Raw genomic sequence first — 21,692 nt, forward strand, 5'->3', positions numbered from 1 at the left:
TAGGTCGCAATCCAGGTGGACCTATCTTTTGGGGAGAAACAATTCAGTGCACTCCAGGGGAGCTTGATTTTTGAGGGGCATCTACAAAATGCTGTGTTATCAAGAGATGAGAATTCTGTGGTGAGGACAAACGAACACACCCACCTATTTACTGATTGATTCTAAATGTTTATTAAGCATCCGTCAAGTGCCAAATGTTCAGTGATGTGACAGCATCCTGCCCTCACGCTGCTTACTGTCCAGCTAAGACACCAACGACACAGAAACCGGCAATGACACGGCTGAGTGGACGCCGTGCACAGATGGCGCCTCCTCCAATGAGGTGGGAGGTTGGTACAGAGGCCAGTGAAGAGTTCCTGGAGGAGGAGATGTGGACCACGGTCATGTGGTGAGGGACTGGACAGGAAGGGCTGATGGGGAGAGCATTCAGGGAAGCCCAGGGGTTAAGGTCAGGCTGCACCCACCAGATGCAAGCAGCAGCTGCCTGTGCGTCTCCCCAAGGCCTACAGTTCTTACCTGATCGCGGCTGTAAAGCACACACTGGTACCTGCACAGCCATCCCTTCCCACCACCAAGGGACACCTGCGTGTGAATGTGTGTGCACGTGTGCATGTGTATGTGTGTGTGTGCGTGTGTGTGTATGTGTGTGCATGTGTGTATGTGTGTGCGTGTGTGTGTATGTGTGCGTGTGTGTATGTGCGTGCGTGTGTGTATGTGTGTGCGTGTGTGTATGTGTGCATGTGTGTGTGCATGTGTGTGTGTGTGTGTGTATACGCGATGCTCTAGCTCAGGGGCGGGGTTTCTGTGTGGGGTGGGGTTCCTAGGGCTTCTGGCCCAGACTCCAGGATTTAGGCATTCCCATTTGCTTGCTGACATATTTCATTGTCCCCAACCAAAGGAACGCATGCACAGAAGCCGTGTCATTCCATTGCTATCCAAATGGTTTGGGAGCACAGTTGTCCTCAGTGGCCCCTGTAAATGTCTTGGCTTCAATATGGAGCCTGAAGGATGTTGGGGTGGCCAGCTCTGCCAGCTAGACCAGGCTCTGTGCCACCGTCCCCAAGGCAGGAGTCCAGGGGCCTCACTGGGTACCTGCCTGGGCAGCTTGGCTTCTCCCACCCCAGCCTCATCCTGGGCAGTGTGGAGGGCACACACAGGACTGCAGAAGGCTCCTTTGCAGGGTCCCACCAGCTGGGGCTTGAGGGGCCCTGAGGGTTGGTTTCTGTCCCAGGAGGAGGCTTGGCATCTCTGTGCCTTCATTTCCCCAGCTGCAAAGCATCATGCAGGGCATGGCCCCTGCTTGCGAAAATGCTTAAGGCTACTCTCACCACTAGCTCAGCTCTCCCAACCAGCCTTGAGACCTCGGGCAAGTCCTTGAGCCTCTCTGTGCCTCAGTTTCCTCATCTGCAAAATGGAGATAATGACAATACTTACTCAAACAGTTCTCCTCAGCATTAAATAAGCCAGTCCATACAAAGTCGATGCATATTAAGTGCTTACCACGCCGTCAGTGAAACACTCAAAAAACTACTATGATGATGATTTTTACTGTTGCCCATCCTTCAGGTCTTGGCAAAAATGTGGCTGTCTCCAACCACTTTGTCTAAAATAAGTGGACTTTGTGATTACCTCCCATCGCGTTCTTTTTTTTTTCCCTTCATGGCTCTTGCACATTTGTAATGAGATATTTCCATGTGCAATTCTTTTATTTCATGTGCTTCCTCCACCAGACTGTGAGCCTCGAGGGGGTGGGGGCTGAAATGTGCTCCTCACGGCAAGCTCAGGGCCCCGTAGAGCCCCAGTGAGCGGTAGGAATCAATAAATATCGAATGAAAATAGTCCTTGGATGATCGAATGGCTTTTGATCTGGTTTGATCGGGCAGCTGTGCCTTGCTGCGCAGTGGCTGCACCTGGCCTCTGCAGTGCTCTGCCAGCCCTGCCTGTGCTAAGGGATGGGGCTGTTGGAAGAGCCGAGAGCTATAGGAAGGCCCTTGCTGAGAGTCTGAGAGGCTCTGGCCCACCACTGACACCACACATGCTTCCGGCCTGCAGGGGTGGGGACAGACTCTGACCCCAGAAGGCAGTTGCTCCTCCGTCCTCCTGTCCGAGCTTCATGGGGAAAGTCGGGGCAATTTAAGCCTGTCTGGCAGCAAGGGGTTGGGTCAGGTGAGTCCAAAGCTGCTTCTTCCCTGAGGGTCTGCTGGGACACACCCCAGTCCCTTGTTCTGGGACTCAACACCCTTCAGGGCTTCCCACCCCAGTTCCCTCTGCCCCTGCCTCTTTCCCAGTGATGCCTCTGAGCCTGGGTAGAGTGGCCCTGGGCTGCTCTTGCTGTTGGCTCCAGCCCTGGCACGGGCTACTCTTGAAGAAGCTTGTCTGAAGTCCAGGGTAGGCACCCCAGGTACAGTCCAGAGAAAGCAAACTGCCCAGCAACCAAGGGCCGGGACAGCACATGACTCAGCATGGGAACACCAACCGCGAATCGTCTCAGTTACGCAGTCCATGTTGTGACAAGCTGGGATAGATCTTGAAATATAACGAGTGAGCCAGGCCTGCCGCGTTTCTCCTCCCTATGCCTCTGGAGCCAGCTCTGTGGCTGAAGACCTCCTGCAATGGCCTTCATTTTCATACACCCCAAAGGGCAGAACTGTTTTTCTTTGCTGACTTGTTCAAGGCACCATTTTCTAAAACATCTAGATTAAGAAAAAAACCAAAAAAACAAAAAAAACAAAACGAAACAAAACAAAAACCCTCCTCACATCCCCAATACAAAATCAACAAACTGACTTTTTTTCTCAAGAGTCTGAACAGAAACAAGTATGTAGGTATCCAGAAAATACATCGGCCATTAGCTGCAGCCTGAGAGACAGAAAGCGGATGACGGGGTAGGGGGCAAGGGAGGAGGAGGGGAGATACTTGTGTGGCTATTATGGTGACACTTTATGTAAAGCTGAGCACTTGGCAGGAACCCAAATGGTGACCACGGATGAGACCATATGCTTTGGCCAAACCCCTGAGTCTCCCAGGGGCAGGAATTGTCCTCCAAAGGAGAGCTTAAGACCTTGAACAAAAGAATTGCCACATACAAGAGTGTTTGTTGTAAGGAATCTAGAAGCCCCATTGAACAAAAATCTAATCGTGAGGGTTGGGGTAGGGAGGCGGGCAGTCATCTACATGGAACTGTTCTCTCAACAGTGGAGAAGCTGCTATTACCAAGATGGAAAATATCAAGATCTGAACACACGACAGAGCCTGGTGCTGTTTGGACAGACCTGACTGAGCCCCAAAAGGGATTTTCCATACAAATGAGATGCAGGAGCAGTTAGAAGCCAACTGCATGGTCCACAAAGGTACTGTGGACTGCTTCTGTGAGTCCCGTCAGTGGCAGACATCCCCTGTTCTCATCTCTGTGATTTGTATGGAATCGTTGCAGACACAAGCTGTCCTGTAATTTAGGGGCTGCTCACACAGCTGGAGGGACCCCATCCAACTCAAAAATAAGATTACCTTCACCAGGTCTCACCTACCTAGAGGGAGGGCAGAGAGTGCACACAATCCCACCTCTGAGCCTCCCGCTGATGGGCACGATGCCTAGCACACAATCGGTGATCAATACACACTTAGGAAGTGAAGGAAGGAAAACATGCTGAGCCTCTTATCCCTCCCTGTCTTTCTACACTATTCTTTTTGTCCTTCAGAGCCCTCCTAAAAGGACACTGACTCCATGTGTGTTTCCACCTCTTCCAGTATGTACCCTGTGTCAGTGTTGGCTTCTGTGTGTTCTGTGAGGGTGAGGACCTCTCCTGGCTCTTATCTTCAACCCTCACTCCCTGAGGAAGGAGCAGATACTTCATAGGTGCTTAGGAGTGTAAGTGTTGAGTGACTGCTGATGAGAAAAGAGGAGATACGATCTGATACACTTAGACTTCAAATCCAAACCTTGAAAGTCCCACCCAGTGGGGGACTCTTGCCACCTTCAGAGAAGCACAGCTGATGTAGGGAAAGCAATATGGTAAAAGTAACAGATAAATACAAATCAAAACCACAAGAGATCATGTCATGCCCATGGCTGAAATAAAAAAGACAGATAATAACAAGTGTCGACAAGGAGATAGAGCAATTGGAACCTTCATTCACTGCTGATGGCAACATAAAAGGTGCAGCTGCTTTGGAAAAGGATCTGGCTGCTCCTCAAAAAGTTAAACACAGAGCTGCCACATGACGTACTATTCCACTCCTAGGTGCATTCCCAGGAGAAATGAAACATAGGTTCACACAGAAACTTGCACACAAATGTTCATAGCAGCAATATTCGTCCTAGCCAAAATGTGGAAACAGTCCAAGTGTGCATCAACTGATGATGCATCGCACCAACAAACATGGTTCATCCAGATGACAGGGTATCATCCAGCCACAAAAAGGAAGGAAGCGCTGATCCAGGCCACAGCATGGATGAACCCTGGAACTGTTATGCTAAGTAAAAGAAGCCAGACACAAAGGAGCACATATTGTATAAATCCATTTACATGAAATGTCCAGAATAGGGAAGGCCATAGGGACAGAAAATAGATTTGTGTTGGCTTCGAGCTGGAGAAGAGGGCAGAAGCAGAATGGGGTGACTGCTAATGCAATGGGCTTTCTTTTGGGGGTGAATGCTCTAAAATATAATCTGGTTATGGTTACACAGCTCTGAAAATGTACTGAAAGCCATCGCAATGGGTGAATTGCATGGCCTGTGAATTAGATCTCAATGCAGCTGTTAGAAACAATGGTGGGTTCAGGTCTGGACTCAGCCACTTCCTCGTCTCGTGACCTCAGTGCTCCTGTCTGAGCCCTGAGCCCTTCATGGCACAGCCACAAGATCTGTCTTGAGGTGGTTGTGGGAGATGAAATGAGATACTATACAGAGAGGACTTGGCTCCCAGCTGGGCAGAGAGCGAACCCTCGGTCCACTTACACAGCACCTATTCAGGGAGTGCTTCCTGACATGCCTGGGGACTGGAGGGGGACAAGATAGGGTCTTCCCTCTCACACTGATCTGCATGGCTGGCCCACACCTCTCAGTCCCTCAAACCTTCCAAAGAACACCAGCAACCAGAGAGGGCAGGTTACTCCATCACTGTTGGCCAAATGACCTCGGGAGAGGAGAAGCAGGGCAGGGTTTGGGGAGCAGACCCCCACGTCTGACAGCATACCAGCTCAGAGTATGGCGAGAATGCCAGCACAAGGTGCACACATTTTTTTGCCCATGGCTGTGGTGACCCTGCTGTGTGCCAGCCTCAGCCCCACAAGGTCATCTGAGCTATGTTCCTGGTCCCAGCTCACCCAGCATCTCCAAGGAAGCCGTTACCTGCACCATTTGATGGGTTAGGGCCCCTGAACCCAAACACAGCCCCTTGATCTGCCTTCACCCAACTTTCCTTGCCAGGTCTCTAAGATCCAGCATTCCATGGGCCCCTCCCCTGCCTCCATGGCCCCAGAAGTGCCAACCACACTGGTGCCATGCTGCCTCCAGCTCTGAGCTGAGGTGTCCTATACTCAGCCAGTGGCTTCTGCCTCTCCCTTGGTCCTTCCCTCTTTCTCCCTCCAGCTCTGAGCTGAGGTGTCCTATACTCAGCCAGTGGCTTCTGCCTCTCCCTTGGTCCTTCCCTCTTTCTCCCTCCAGCTCTGAGCTGAGGTGTTCTATACTCAGCCAGTGGCTTCTGCCTCTCCCTTGGTCCTTCCCTCTTTCTCCCTCCAGCTCTGAGCTGAGGTGTCCTATACTCAGCTAGCGGCTTCTGCCTCTCCCCTGGTCCTTTCCCCCTTTCTCCCTCCCTTTTGCATGGAAAGCATTTCACACTTATTCCTCTAAAAACAGCGTCACGGTTGGGCCCAGGCACCAACCTGAGCTCTCCCTGCCCACCTGCCTCACTGCTCTTGGTCAGAGGAAACGCACTAAGGAGAGGAAGAGCGTGCGGACAGCTGTCCTGGCTACTCTTTCCTGTACTTCCCTCGAAGCAGCCCAGCCCTGGCCTGTGGGGCACAGGAACTGTTTGCACCCTGCAGACAGTGGGGATCCCAGGCATGGGTTCGTGCTGCCTGTGTTCTCGGAGTCCACAGGCCGGTGGACACACACACAGTGTCTATGAGGACCAGGAAAGCACACCATGGTCCGTTGTGGGGCTGTGGGTGGTGATAGCGGGGAGGGGGTACACTCTGGGATCAGCTTGACTGTGGGTCCCCTGCACAATGGCTGTGAGATGCTGGGTCAATGGTTGGGCCACTAAAACCTCTGTTTCTTCATTGGTGAAATGAGGATGGCTGTTGTGAGGTCACAGCAAACAAAGGCAAGCAAAATGGCTTCGCCTTGCACCCGGAGGACACTCCGGTGATTGGCAGCACATTGTTGATTGACACATATATTGCTGAGGTGGCTCACACGACCACATGGTCTGTGTCTCTCATTTCTAAACAAACATGAGCTCATGCAAGGACCTGGTGCCAGGCAACTTGGATCTAGGCACACAATGAAGAGTATCCTGGGGCCAGAGGGGAGATGCGAGGATGAGGTAGGGGCTCACCTGCGCCAGGCACAGTTGCAAATGCCTTATGTATACCAACCACCCCCTACTCCCCACTGCAACTCTACAGGGGAGGCACTGCCATTAGCCTTATTTGACAGACAAAGATGGTGAGGCTCAGAGAGCTGAAGTCACCTGCCCCAAGGCACACAGTGAGCTAGTGGCAGAGACTCATGGAAGTTGTACTCCAACAGAAATCCCAAACAACGTGGGCTCAGGTCCCAGGTGTACTGCTTAGGAGCTTGGTGGCTTTTGGGGTGCCCCTTGCGCTCCTGTGCCTCAGCTTCCTCACCTCGGGAGAGAGGCGCATGTGCCCACTTCTGACTGAGCCTCCAGGGTGGAGGAGGATGAAGGGCTGCAGGGCTGCATGTTGCATATACCCCAAAGTGGCGGAGCATCCCTACTGCCTTCGGTGCCATTGGAGCATCCAGGGACGCACGGGTGAGGCAGTGAGCCGCCCGCGTAGCCTCACCTGCTAGAGGTGGGAGCACATGGAGGCCCTGGTGCCGCCCTGAGCAGTCGGTGGGTCACCCTGTGAAGAAAGGGCAAACAGCCTTGCTAGTGACCCCGGGACCCAGGGAGGCTCCGTGCACAGGCTGCCAGGGCTACTGCTACTGCCAGGGCCCCTCTCCCAGGCCAAGCCCCTGCCCGCTCCAGTGCGGATGTATAGGCAGATGTGTGTGGGTTGGGCTGCTGACGTTAGGGCTCTCTGAGGCCCCTGTCATGTCAGGGCGGCTCCTGAGCAGCCTGTTCTCTGCCGCCAGCAGCATCTCCCACCCCACCGTGAGGCTGCAGCTCCCTCCTCTCATCCCCCTAAGGAGACAGGCACCCTGTTCTTTGCTTGTGCTAAAGCACTGCACCCCTATTTTTGCCTAGCTCTCTCCCGCTTATCTTTCCTCCAGCCCCAGAAGGGCCCTGTTGACCCCCAGCCCTGTTCTTTGCCCCCAAGATACTCTGTCCTTTCTTCCCTAGCTCAGGGCTGCTGGAGAGCCTGATTCCTCGTCTCTCTATCCACTAGACTGCAGACTCTGAGGGACTTGTGTGTTGCGGTCTCTGGGCCCCCAGCATCCAGTGCTCCAGGAAGAATTGTGGAAGGACAGGAGGCAGTGGGGAAGGAAGGGTTCCTCTCATACCAGCCAAAGCCAGAAGGGCCCAGTGAGTGTTAATCAAAGAGTCCTCGCAGGAGGCGGTGGCTGATGGGGCCTGAGAGGTCTGGGCCCAGCCTCAGGACCCACTGTCTGCTGCTGTTGCCCGGCTTCATGTCTGATCCCCACACAAACCCTCCTGCCATCGACCTCTCCCGGGGCTGGGGCCGGCACAGCCTTGGGCCACTGTGTCCCGAGAGAACCAGGGCCGGTGTCAGGCCTTTCCCTCCTTTCCACCAGCCTCATCGGGGCATTTTTGGAGAAACAAATTCCCGGCATCTCAGGGCTGTGGGCTGCTGGTGGCCAGCTTCCTGGTTTGCCCAAGACTAAAGCAGGCCCAGGGGCCTGGCATCTAATCTGGGGACCCTGATGGTGGTGGCCAGCCGCGTAATTGGCATGAGGTGGCAGCGGCGGCCACTGTGCCAGGGGACAAGTCCATCAGGCTCCTGAGTACCTGAAGTCCTGGCCTTATTTAATTTTGTCTTTTTCAATTAAAATCACCCCTCTGTCCCTTCTGCAGAAACAGACAGGCTCAGACAAACATGGAGTGAATTTCATTCCAAGATGGTTCCCCCCACCACTTTTTTCTTTTCCTTTTCTTTTTTTCTTTTTCTTTTTCTCTTTTTTTTTTTTTTTTTTTTTTGAGGCAGGATGCTGACCTGTTGCCCAGGCTGGAATGCAGTGGCACAATCTCAGCTAGCTGCAGCCTCAACCTCCTGGGCTCAAGCAATCTTTTCGCCTTAGCCTCCCAAGCAGCTAGGACCACAGACATATGCCACCACGCCTGGAGAATTTTTGTATTTTTTGTACACACAGAGTCTCACTATGTTGCCCAGGCTGGTCTCGAACTCCTGGGCTCAAGTGATCCTCCTGCCTCAGCCTCCCAAAGTGCTGGGATTACAGGCATGAGCCACCACACCTGGCCTTTTTCCCGTTTTCTTTCCTGACTACATATCTCTAACCTTTCTCCCTGGAACATTAATCAGGGTCTGTGCTCCAGGAAGCTCCCACCTCTTCTTCCCTCTGTCCCTCTCTTCCTTTTTCCTTTTTTTCTAGGGAATGGCCAGTGGCTGTGTCCTCAGAGGGTGGGGAGGGAGAAGCAAGCACCACACGTGGTGAATACAGCCTCAGATATCTGGAGCTTCGGGAAGCCAACACCATCCAAATGGTGTCTTATGTTAAAGCAATAGAGGAAAAGTGAGAAAACTTTTCTACCTCCACCTCCCACCCAGCCCCCTCCTTAAAAGGAAAAAAAAAAGGTTTCTGTACACTCAAGTTCCCACAGTGATATAATGTAAGTTTTTAAAACAACACAAACATTGACCTTGGCAGATGGCCCCGTGGAAAGAATAGGCATTATCGACACAACGGAATGACTTAAAAAGACAAGGTGCCTCCCCAAGGAAGCGGAGAACGTGGCAGCTTTGCAAGAGTCTATTCACAGGACGCCAGAGTCAACAGGCCCTGACTCCTGCGGGCCTGAGGGGGCCCAGACAGCCCTTCCCGCAGCTGCCTCCTGGAACTCTCCGCCCTTGGGTCCTCAGGGTGCCTTCACTTGTTAATTGTGACCTTACGGATTTAAGAACCCAGCCGGGGTGTGCTTTCCGCCAGGCACAGGGGGGCCACAGTGGCACCGTCTGCCCCTCAACCTGGCGGGGGACACAGGCACGCTTGGTGGCCAAGATTTCTGTCCCATTTAGGATTGAGGAGCAGACCCTGGGGAGCTAGCCAAAAACTGTTAGCTGATCAGTGAAGGCTCTAGTCACTAGAAAAGAGAGGGAGGCCGGGCGCGGTGGCTCACGCCTGTAATCCCAGCACTTTGGGAGGCCGAGGCAGGCGGATCACGAGGTCAGGAGATCGAGACCATCCTGGCTAACACGGTGAAACCCCGTCTCTACTAAAAATACAAAAAATTAGCCGGGTGTGTTGGCGGGCGCCTGTAGTCCCAGCTACTCGGGAGGCTGAGGCAGGAGAATGGCGTGAACCCAGGAGGTGGAGGTTGCGGTGAGCTGAGATCGCGCCACTGCACTCCAGCCTGGGGGACAGAGAAAGACTCTGTCTCAAAAAAAAAAAAAAAAGAAAAAGAAAAAGAGAGAGGGAGGGAGAGGGAGGAAGAGGGAGGGAGGGAGGAAAAAGGGGGAGGGAGGGAGGGAGAGAGGCTTCCTCTCAAGCCAGCATGGGTCTGAAATCCAGCTCTGCCCTTTCTAACCATGAGACCTTGTAGGTGTTCCTCAAACCATGTTTGTGACACGAGAGCCAGTGACAGTTCCTGGCTTGCGGGTTGTTGGAAGGCAAAAAGGAAGCTACTGCTTTACAAACACACGCTTAGGTCAGCGCCTGGCCCAAGGATGGCACAGTGACTGTTTGACCACGGGGGAACGAGGCCAGGAAGGCATGGCAGGCAGGTGGCTCCAGGTGGGACCTGAGGGAGGCCCGCAGGTGCTGGCTGGGGGCTGTTGGCAAGAGTCCCGCCCCAGGCTCCAGCTCTCTGGAAGGGAACGTGTGTTCCCTCCATGCCCTGGGAGACACCAGGCTGGGCCAGAGCCAGTCCTGGCCTCATGGACTGTCTGCAGCACAGAGCATTTCCTAGGACCTCAGGGCCAGGAGCCCAGGCCTGTACTCATCTCCTCTAGAGAGGGGGAACCTGAGGCCCAGAGAAGTCGTCACCTGCCCAGTTCAAGCTCCGTGTACCCCACTGGCTGGAGACAGCCAAGAAACCCTGTGCAGCCCCACCTCCCTCCCCTGGCACCTCCGCCTGGGGGCTCAGTGGCAGGGTGCATGCCACATGGTCTCTGGGCCTGTGCCCCATCCAGCCACGTCCCAGCCTGGCAGGGTGCTGCTGTGGCCATCCTCTCTGGGGCCAGGGCAGAAGGAAGTTTCCACAGAGGTGCTCTGAGCTCACAGAGCTCGAGGGCCTCCCAGGCCTTTAGTCGTCCGCTCTGACCAGTGCCACCTGTCCTGTTTATCCGGATCTTGCTGCCTAATCAAATCCTGAGTCTCTTAGTCACCTTGCTTATGCATCAAGAGGCAACAGACAAATTTTAGGAAAATGCTCCTTGCAGAGAAATGTAAGTGCCTGTGCCCTCTGAAACCTCCCAGGCAGAGTCCTTTCCCTGGGTCCTGGGTGGGGGTTCCAGAAACTTCCCTGAGATATTGACACAAAAGGAATCTCTGCTGTCAGTGTCTACCGCTGTAAAATGGGATGGCAACCGCAGCAAATGACAAGCGCAGCCAAGGTCTCGGTGGGCTTCATCCCTACAACAAGCAGGTACTGAGGGCTGGCGGGGCCCTGGACTGGGAGGTGGCGGGCAGGAAGCAGGCAAGACAAAGCCCCCAGCCCACAGGGCTTGTCATCTTTCACAGGGAGAAGGACAAGAAACACACGCACACAGAATGGTTGTTCGTGATTAGAGCAACACAAAAATGAAACAGGGATATGATGACGAGAAGACCTGGGGAGGGGAGGGGAGGGCGTGTGACGTCCACTTCACCCTGGGTGGTCTGGGAAGGCCTATCAGGGGAGGGGACGGTTGACTGGGGGACTTGGAGGCTGAGAAGGCCCCAGCCACAGGGACAGAGTTCCAGGCAGTGAAATGGCCTGTGCTAAGGTCCTGAGGCGGGACAGGCTTGCTGTGTTTTGGAACAGTGGGTGGCCAGTGGGCTGAAGAGCAGGGATGGGCGGGCAGGTTGGACCACATGGGGCCTCGTAAGGTCTCCGTGGGATCCCAGGAGAGTAGACCAGGAATGTGAGGGGCTCACCGTCTGGGAAGTCATGTGAAGGGGATAGACTCCTCCCTTCCCACCTCAGCCAGGTCAGGCATGGAGAAGGTAAGCAGGCAGCTGGCCACAGTGGCCCAGGCTCCCCGCATGTGGGGCTGGGTTATGCATGGAGGACACGTTGCTCTGAAGCCAGACAGGGGTGTTCCATGGAGTCCTGAGCACCCTGCCACTGTGCAAAGGGCTTCTCGTGCTCGGTTGGTGCTCCTGCCCTAGGCTGGCGCCCGGCCCCTCCTCTGGAGCCCAGGACAGCCCTTAGTGGTTGAGGCTAGAGCCAGATCAGATGCCCAGGAGAAGCAGTTAGGGGCCAACCTTGAACCTCACCATTCCTTACAGTTTCCCCCCAATTAGCAGCATGGACCCCCAAGTTCCTTGCATGTCATAATTAACAATCTTAATCAATAATAATCATAGCTTGCATTTATTGAGTGCTTACTGTGTGCCAGGCACTGAACTACACATACCACACAAATCAACCCATCTAATCGACACAAAGCTGCATGAAACAGGTGCTCTAATTAGCTCTGCTTCCAGATGAGAGAAACTGAGGCACAGAAAAGTCAAGCAACTTGCCCAAGGTCACACAGCTGGCAAGCGGCAGAGCCGGGAAGGGACCTCCAACAGTGGCTCCTAAACCCAGGCTTGTAACCAATCCTTCCTCTGTGACACCTGCTGTGAGTAATAATAACAGCAAAGCAGCTGAAGTTTGTTGAGCACCTGCTGTGTTCCACGAACCGTCTTCGTAAGCTTTTGCCATTCTTCACCCCTGCAAGGAGCCTTTTAAGGCATTTTTTTCCTAATAGCTCTCTCCGATGAAATTTTAATGCCACAGGTATATTGGGCATCTGTTTAGGTACTGTTCATGTATCCGTGCTTTAAACGTAAAGAGTAAAATACGTTTTTCCCCCTTGGGAAGCAAATTCCGTCCTGCTGGGACTGCACGCTCTGCCCAGATGAGCTCATTCATTCCTCAACAACTCCACAGGTGAGGTGGATGATGATTCCTGTTTTGTGATGAGCCTGACGTTCGGAGAGGTCCAGGGCTTGTCCCAGGTTGCATGGCTCGGCAGTGGTGAAGCGGCCTCACCCAAGTCCGCCTGTCCTGGTGGTAATGCTGAAGTTAGTCCTCCAGCTTAGGCAGGCCACAAACCTACACTAGAATCATCTGATCTGGGGCCTCTGACCTTTCTGAAACCAAATGCCTCCATGCCCATGCGTGTGCGTGCTCCTGGAAGCAGGTGATTTCGGGAGCCCCTGACCCAAAGAGTGGTCTGGAACGGCTGTGACACTTGTGCGGGCTTCGGAAAGAGAGCTTGATCCCGGCTGCGGACTGAACATAGGATGCATGTGCTCTGTTACCTGGCTCCATGTGCCAGGCACTGCACCAGCCCAGGAGTTCCTAATCAGGGCTTTTCAAGCAGCGGGGGTCTGCAGGTGGGCTCCCTGAAATGGAAGGGGCTCATTGGAGGTGATAGGTGCTTCTGGGAGGCCCAGTGTGGCCTCTGCAGTTGGAAAACACAGTCACTGCCCCCCACCCAGCCACACCCCCAGACTCCCTGACTGGCTTTGAACAGACACCCTGGCCCCTGTCTTTTGCAGAGAGGACGTTGAGAGCACGGGGAGAATCGGAGCCAAGTGGGACTGGTTGACTTCCCAGGCTGGGCCCACTGACCTTCCTTCTGAGAAAAACGCCTGTGGCGAGTAAATCCAGGCCTTCGCCCAGCACCCAAAATAGCTGGCATCTCTGGCCTGGGCCTCCACATCTTGATGAACAATGGGGCATTGTGTGGCCCCAGGCCTTCCACACAGCAAGCTAGGTCCTGCTGAGCCCATCCCGACAGTGACCCCGGGCCCCAGGCCCACACATGCGACCCGAATGGCAGGTGTGGGCTGCCTGGCTTCCTTCAGCTGGGGCAGGAAGCGCCAGGCAGCAGTCTCAGCCCACAAGGCAGGGCCCGGGGCAGAAGCTAGGAGGGAGTGAAGAATGAACAGACAGACAGACAGCGGATGAGGCCAGACCCTTAATGGACCCTGGCTGGGACATCCCCCAGGAAGCTTCCCTATGATGATGGGGACAGCGCTGTGTCCTAAAGCCTCCAGGTGCTGCCTCTGTGCCAAGGCCCACATCTCCCATGGGGGTGGTTTGTGATGTAGCTCAGCCACCTCTCGGTCCTCACTCCCATCCTCTCAAGCCCCTGCTCTGGGGCCTGTGAACCCTTGCAGTTCCCCCAGCTCAGGGTGCAGGTTCATGCCCCAGGACCTCGGCACTCACTGCTCCCATCCCCTGAAATGCTCGTCTTCTGGATATGTTTCTGCTCTGTTCCAACGTCACCTCCCCAGAGAGGCTTCCCTGGCCAGCTCTTCCCTCTCTGCCTTCGCTCTACTTTCCTGGCGTGGCACCTGTGTGGACGTGACACGATGGGGTTTGTTTACTGGGTGATCACCTCCCATGCTCGCACAGAGTTTGGGAAGGACCGGGCTTTGCTGATTTTCTCCTTGTCTACCCAGGTGCCTGCACACAGGAGGTGCTCAGCTGGCATTTTCTGAGCCAATGGCTTAGGCTACTGGTGCAGTTTGCATGGCTGTCCCCGTCATCCCACTTGAATGGTGAGCCAGTCCATGCCCTTGCAGAGAAACTCAAATCCAGCATGGCCTGAGTGCAGCGTGCATCGGGCAAGAAGAGGGGACCCTGTGAGCCAGGGTCTGAGCCACGCTTTTCCCTCAGGCCCGCAGAGGCCCTCAGGAGACTTTTAAGCAGTGGGTGTCTTTGCCGCAGAGTGGAGAAGCAACCAGAGGAACCAAGACCAGCCAGGAAGCTGTTGAGATACAACAGGCAAGAGACAAAGGTGACCTGGCCGGGGAAACAGCAGGGCCACAGTGCGACGTGGACAGATGTGGTCCAGCGTGACCCAGGGCCTCCCTGGAGCCCTCCAGGTGCAAATGATGATTCCTGTATTTGTTGCTGTGTGACCTTGAGTGAGATGATCAACCTCTCTGAAACTCACAGGGACGATGACAACAATAATGCCAATGATACTACTAGGAGCCTGCCTGTGTGATCAGAGCCCTGGAAATGGTAGTTGTTTTTGGCTGAACCATAGGAAACTGCTGTTTTATGTAGATCAAACAAGTCCAGTAGTGACAATTTCCTAGGGCTCAACCTAATAGTATTAACTGTTCAAGACATTTGCTATAGTTTCAAGCAAGGTAGACTTCAATACAAAAATGTCAACAGGGTACATGGAAGGACATGCAGAATCGTGTATGAAAGTCATTAGCAAACTCTTAGCATGATGCAAATGTTATTTACAAAGATACATGCACAATTCTCTTTGAAATAAAGCCCAAAGCTTGGTGCCTAAAGTCAAGAGGGGTGAGAGTTTGGCCACCCAAAGAAAGCCCTCAAAGAGGACCACATCTTTTCAGGTGCAAAAAATAAGGTCTTACAGGTGCTCCAGAATTTATCGGTCTTTTTTGGGGGGATGGACTCACATCAACCAAATTCACAAGAAACTGATGTATAACACCCCCTATACCTGCTTATCTGTTTGAAAGGGCAAATGTGACTCTCCGTCAGATTGGAATCCTTGGTTCTGCTCCCCATGACTTGTACTTGTAGCTGTGAGGGACTCCAGAGTTGTACTTGTAGTTGTGAAGGACCCTGTGGTGTCAACGGGCCTTCAAAAGGCTGAAATGAGAGCGGAATGGGAGCGGAAGTCAGAGAACTACCACCCAGGAGATGGAAACATTAAGTGACAATCTACCAGGCCCTAAAGGAGTCCGACGAAATAACTGATTCACAACAGAACCCACCAGAAATTGTGGCCTGAGATTAGCAGCTCTCTTTCAGATGGTGTTGGCTAAATGCCCATGAATCCTCGTCCCCTGACCCGCTCCTCCTCTTCTGGGGTCTTCATGAACCCTTCCCTTATCCTCCTGGTAAGGACCCTCTCCCATCTGCATGGGAGCTCCCACAGCCTGTGGCAGGAGGGGTGATCGTAGACCAGGCCAGAGTGAAGGGAGGCAGGACAGAACTGAGGGCTTGGAATTCGCACGTGGTGCCCACCACACTCCGTCTCCTGCTGCTTCCACTGTGGCTTATGTCCCTGCTCAGACGCGTTTACTTTCATGTGACATGAGCACACCAAACCTGCTGCCAGCTAGTTGAGGGTTGTCCTTTAACATCCTTGGAAGCCCTTGTTTGGCTCAAATGTGGTGTGGGGATGGGGAGATTGGGGGGTAAAGGGTGGAGAGTGTGGGTGCCCGCTGCAGGCTTGGGATCGTGTTTTCCCTTTGGCCTTTGTTCTGCCACCCGGTGATATCCTTGTGTCCTCTGGGCCTGGGATATGAGCCTGGAAGCAGGATGTGGCAGGGAGGTGGGTGGCGGGATAGGGAACCCCCTCTCTTCCCTGCCACTGACCAGGTTTCGTCCCAGGTCTGCAGGGTGCCTTGGGTCCGGCCCACGGGCTCAGCCCTTCCTGGTAAGCAGGCAGCTTTTGTCGGCAGGAATGCTGTAATTGCCGTGTCGCCTGAGGACCCCGTGCTGGGGCCGAGGGAAGCCAGAGTGAGCCTGGTCAGGATGAGGACTCCAAGGATAGGCAAGCAGAGAGCTCACTGAGCGAATGCAGTGTTTGCGACAGCGCCAGACACAGGGATGCTCCATGTGTAGCTGCAAGGGCTGCTGTTGTCACTGTCATTCCGGGGTTCATCATGATCGCGGAAGCACTGTGCTCAGCAGTCCCCAGCTGTGGCCTCCATCCAGCCTTGTGGCAGCCTGGGAGGTGCTCCTGTTTCCATCTCTCTACAAGAAACTGAAGGCCAGAGAGGCTCAGGGACTTGCTCAGATCTGAGTAGAGAAGATGGAATGTGAACCCAGGACTGCCTGACTCTGCGCCCCAGGGCTTTAAACCATGTTTCTGAGTGGCCCCACCATGCTGCCCACCCCGGCCCTGACAGGGAGGGCGGGGAACGTGTTGTGTTAACTGGGGAGGCGAAGGGAAGACCTGCTCCTCCATTCACCCTCAACTCCTGAGCTTGGCCCCAAGGAGACACTGCATGTGTCTCCAAGTGTGGATGAAGGACCCTGAGCATCAGGATGTCCAGGAAACGAGATAAAAATGCACATTCCTGGGCCTCACCTCCCCTCCACTGACCCTGAATCTCTGGGTAGCTGATACCTTCCCCAGGTAGGGAGTTAGCAAATGAAAACACAGGATACCCAGTTAAATTTGAATTGAGTGAACAACGAATAACTTTTTAGCATAAGTGTGTTCCGAATATTTCCTGGGATATACTTCCATTAAGGGATTACTCATTATTTACCTGCAATTAGAATTTAACTGGGTGTCCTGCATTTATTCTGGCAACTCTTTTCCCAGGTAGCACAGATGCCTGAAGAACAAGAGTTCTCCTATGGACTCATGCCCTTTAGGAGCCCAAATTGAGCAGGTCCTTGTAAGTCCACTGCACGCTGACCCTATTCCAAGTTCATGGCTCCAGCATGAGAAACACAGGCGAGGTCCCTCCCCTCAGGAAACTCACATTCCAGCTGCACCTCCCAGGGTCCCTGCCGGCTTTCACAGGTGGGAAGACTGAGGCCCAGAGAGGGCAGGCTGGTGGAGGAGGCCCACGGGCTGGTTGGACCCCCGGGGGGAGCCCCTGCCCCAGGCAGGCCTTCCCAGTAGACCGTGGCCATCTGGGCTCAGACTCCAACACCTGGCATCCACCGAGTGAGAAGCGGCTCACCCTGCCCCACTGGGACCGCTTTCCGCCCGCGTTGGCCAGATGGCTGGGCAGAGCTGGGGAGCAGGGGGGCTGGGGGCTGCACTGGAGCCAGTCCAGATGCCTTTGCAGGGCATGGAGCAGCGGCAGTCAGCTCTGTTTTCGTTCCAGCCTTGGAGAGCAGCCCTTTCTGGGCAGGGGAATACATACATACGCATAACTCTCACAGCCCTGGGGCTGTTTCATTTCAAAGAAACCTAAGGTTTGGAAAGAATCTAATTAAGCGTCTCCTCTGCAGTTTTATCTTGCATGAAATATAATTGCTTGTGAAACTTGGCTCATCCCTGACCCGGAGCCAAGGGGTCAGCAGCTCTGCCGGGACTTGTGTGCGTGTGGGTGGAGGAGGCCACGGGGGTCCTGAGGGGCTTTTCGGGGGCAATGCCAGAGCTCATGAGCTGGTCCTCTCTCCTCTTCAATCCAGTACCCACCCCACCTCATCCAAAACCCCTCACTGGTGCTTAGGAATTTTAGGAGTTGACTCTCTTCCTCCAGGTTCTAGAGGCAGACAGTGCAGAGTCCCAGTCCCCGGACTAATTCTATGACCTGGGCACATCACTTCATCTTTCTGGACATTTATAAAATCCATAAAAAGGAGCTGATCATTGCTTCACTGTAGGATTGTCACAGGATTACATGAAACCCAGCGCCCAGTGCTCCATGGATGCTGTCTGAGCTATGGTGCTGCCCTGATCAACTTTCGTTTTTGTGTTGGCCCAGTGTCATTGTCCTCACAAGAAGCCCCACGAAGCCAGGAGTTTTCTTTTGTCTGCTGTGGAATCACCAGCATTTAGCATCTGGAACAGCTCAGGCTCCAGGAATGTTTTCAGTAATTGAATTCATGAGAAAATGGATGTCTTAGAGTCTGGGAGAAGCTAGAGTATAGTTTCAAGGAGCTGATGACATCCTCGAAGGAGAAGGGAGATGAGGGACTGTGTGGTCCACAAAGTGCTTTGAAAAATATTCCCGCCTGAAGATGGGATCATCATCCCCATTTCAAGGTAAGGCAACTGAGGCTGAGAAGGGAGAATCAAATTCACTCAGGATGCTCTTTGAAAAACACTGTTGAAAAAATGAAAATACAAACACGGTTTCCAGTTTCCAAGACGGTCTCCAAATATTCTCACATATTGTCATTCATGCATGCCCTTGTACAATGTCCTCCTAGATTGAATAGGGCTGACCTGTGTTAACCTAAACAGGCTTTTGTAGAAATGACCATGTGTGACTTCTGAGGCTAGGTCATGGCTAGGCCTGGCTTTCTCTTAGGTGCTCACTCGGGGGGAAGCCAGCAGCCATGTTGTAAGGACGCTCAAGCAGCGCTCTGGAGAGGCCCGTGTGGAAAGGAGCAGAAGCCTCCTGCCAGTGACTGGCACCACATGAATGAGCTACTTTGAAGGCAGATCCTCTGAACCTAGTCAAGCCCTCAGATGACTGCAGCCCTGGTTGGTACCTTAACTGCAAACTCATGAGAGACCCCAAGCCGGGACCACCCAGCTGAGCTGCTTCTGAATTCATGGTCCACAGAAACTGTGTGAGATAATAAATGTATATCATTTTAATTACCTAAGTTTGGGAGCAATTTGTTATGCGGTAGCAGATACTTAATAAACAATGCACAATTGGAAAAAAATGATTGCCAGACACATATCTAACAACACACATATTCAGAATATATGAGGAGCTCTCTCAGCACAGGAATCAGAAAAACAACTTAAGAAAATGGGCAAAAGATTGGAACCAGCATTTCACAAAAGATATATGAATCTACAATAAACACATGCTAAGCATCATTACTCATTTCAGAAACTTAAATTAAAACCATACAGAGATACATCTACACACTTATTAGAATAGAAAAAATAATTTAAATCTGACAATAGCTAGTGCTGACGAGGATATAGAGCAACCAGGCCTCCCATTTATTACCGGTACAAATGTAAAATGGTGCAGCTGCTTTGGAAAGCAGTTTGGCAGCTTCCTATAGAGTTAACCATATATTGATTTTATGACCTGGCAATCTCACTTACAGGTACTCACACAAGAAAAATGAAAATTCGCGTTTACAAAAACTTGCATGTGAATGTTTATAATGGCCTTATTTGTAGTTGTCCAGTCTGGAAACAACTAAATGTCCCTCAGCAAATTGTGAGATATCCTTGCAATGAACACCGCTCATTATTAAAATTACTGATACAGGCACCATGCAGATGGATATCGGGTGCATTCTGCTGAGTGAGAGAAGCCAGACTCAAAAGGCTAAGTACTGTGTGATTCCAGCTCCATATGATCCAGGACATGCCAGGCTGGAAAAGGCAAAAGTATGAGGACAGAAAACAGATCAGTGGTTTCTGGGGGCCAAGGGCTGACGGATTTTAGGGGCAGCTTGACTCCAAAGAGGCGGAGGACGCTTTCTGGAGTGATGCCACTGTTCTATATCTTGACTGTGGCAGTGGTCACAAGATTGTATGTGTTTATCACAATTCCTGGAACTATGCACCTAAAAAGGGTGAACTTTAATCTAGATAAATTATACCTCCATAAACTCCACCTTTAAAAAATCTGCCATTTGACAAGAGTGTCAAAACCATCCAATGGGGGAAAAGAATAGTCTCTTCAGCAAATGGTAATGGAACAACTGGACATCCACATGCAGAAGAATGAAGTAGAACCTCCTACCTCATGCCGTACAGGAAGTTGATTCAAAATAGATCAAAGAGCTGAATGTAGGAGCTACAACTATCAAACTCTTAGGAGAAAACATAGGAGGAATTCTTCATAACCAGAGTTCGGCAAAGGATTCTTAGATACTACATCAAAAGCATGAGCAATACAATAAAAAATAGATAAACTGGACTTCTTCGAAACTAAAAGTTTTTGTGCTTCAAAGGATCCTATCAAGAAATTGAAAAGACAACACAGGAAATGGGAGGAACTATTTGCAAATGATATGTCTGATAAAAGACTTGTATCCAGAACATATAAATAACTCGTACAACCCAATAATAAAAAAGGCAATCCAATTTTAAAAGGAGCAGAGGATCCGAATAGACGTAGCTCTAAAGAAGATCTATAAATGGCCAATAAGCATAGGAAAAGATGCTCACCATTGTTTAGGGAAATGCAAATCAAAACTACAATGAGACACCATGTCACACCCACTAGGACGGCTAGAATTAGAAAGTCCGGTGGCAACAAGCGTCGGCTCTCAGAGGATACGGATAAATTAGAGCCCTCATGCGCTGCTGGTAGGAATTGAAAATGCTGCAGCTGCTTTGGAAAACAGTCTAGCAGTTTCTCAAATGATTAAACATAGAGCTACCACATGACCTAGCAATTCCAATCTTAGGTATATACCCAAGAGAAATGAAAACATACGTTCAAACAGAAACTTGTACATGAGCGTTTATAGCATCATTACTTATCATAGCTGAAAACAACCCAAATTTCCATCAACGGATGGATGGATAAACAAAACGTAGTATAGCAGACAATGGAATATTAATTATTCAGCCATAAAAAGGAATAATGTACTGATACCTGCTACAACATGAACTTCAAAAATACTCTGCTAAATAAAAGAAGCCAGTCACAAAAGGCAAATATTGCATGATTCCATGTATATCAAAATCCAGAACACAGAAATCTTTAGAGACAAAAGGTAGATTAGTGGCTGTTTAGGGCTGGGTGTGGGGGCGTGAGGATAGAGCTGTGATAGTTAAATGCTACACAGTTTCCTTTTGAAGTGAAAGTCTATTAAAATTGACTGTGATGACAGGTGCATGGATCTGTAAATATATTAAAAACCATTGAATTGTACGCTTAAATGGGTAAATTGTATAATTCATGAATTATATCTCAGTGAAGCTATTTTTTAAAAAAAAGAAAGAATAAAAAAAAGACACCCAGGCCCTGTTGGGCTGAAGATTGAATCACCAAGTAAAGGCCCAGGCAAGTCTGCTGCACTCAGAGACGTCCCTAATGCGCCACATATCTTCCTGGCTATAAATCTGTCTTAATGGTGTTATTTTCAAGTATTCTCTTCCTGTATTTTTCTCCTCTGTGGAACATGTGCCCCCAAAACCAGAAATTTTATTTTGGGGGGTGGACTTGGATGAGCCCTTGGTCTCTGTAACACACCTCAGGTGTGGCCTCCAAGGTACAACCTGAGCGAATCCAGGAAGACTCCACCTCCACACATAGCACTGGGCTGTCCACCAGGTGCTGGCTGTGACTTCACCCTGCGGTTCTGCCAGACAGCTGTGTTAGCTGCCGTGACCCCCAGGGAGGGAGTGAGATGCCAAGGCTTTGGGTGAAGAATTAGGTCATCCAATTGTTTTGTCTCCTTGGCAAAGAAGAACCAGGGACACCTGGAGATGCATGGGGCCTACCCGCTCTTTGCGGGGGAAGTTAACTCCAATCACGACTCGGG

The 21,692-nt window shown here is 51.8% G+C and overlaps 1 long non-coding RNA gene across 1 annotated transcript in view; it reads right to left on the minus strand.

The window, feature by feature from the left end:
• Nucleotides 1–1,528: 1,528 nt before the first annotated feature.
• Nucleotides 1,529–21,692, minus strand: part of LOC129474815 (uncharacterized) — a 103,991-nt gene continuing 83,827 nt past the window's right edge. The window contains exon 7 of the long non-coding RNA XR_008654646.2: nt 1,529–2,693. This is a non-coding gene — a long non-coding RNA (uncharacterized lncRNA). The remainder of the gene's footprint in view (nt 2,694–21,692) is intronic.

The sequence above is a fragment of the Symphalangus syndactylus genome, chromosome 24 (genome assembly GCF_028878055.3).
Source record: "Symphalangus syndactylus isolate Jambi chromosome 24, NHGRI_mSymSyn1-v2.1_pri, whole genome shotgun sequence".
NCBI classification, from domain to species: domain Eukaryota; kingdom Metazoa; phylum Chordata; class Mammalia; order Primates; family Hylobatidae; genus Symphalangus; species Symphalangus syndactylus.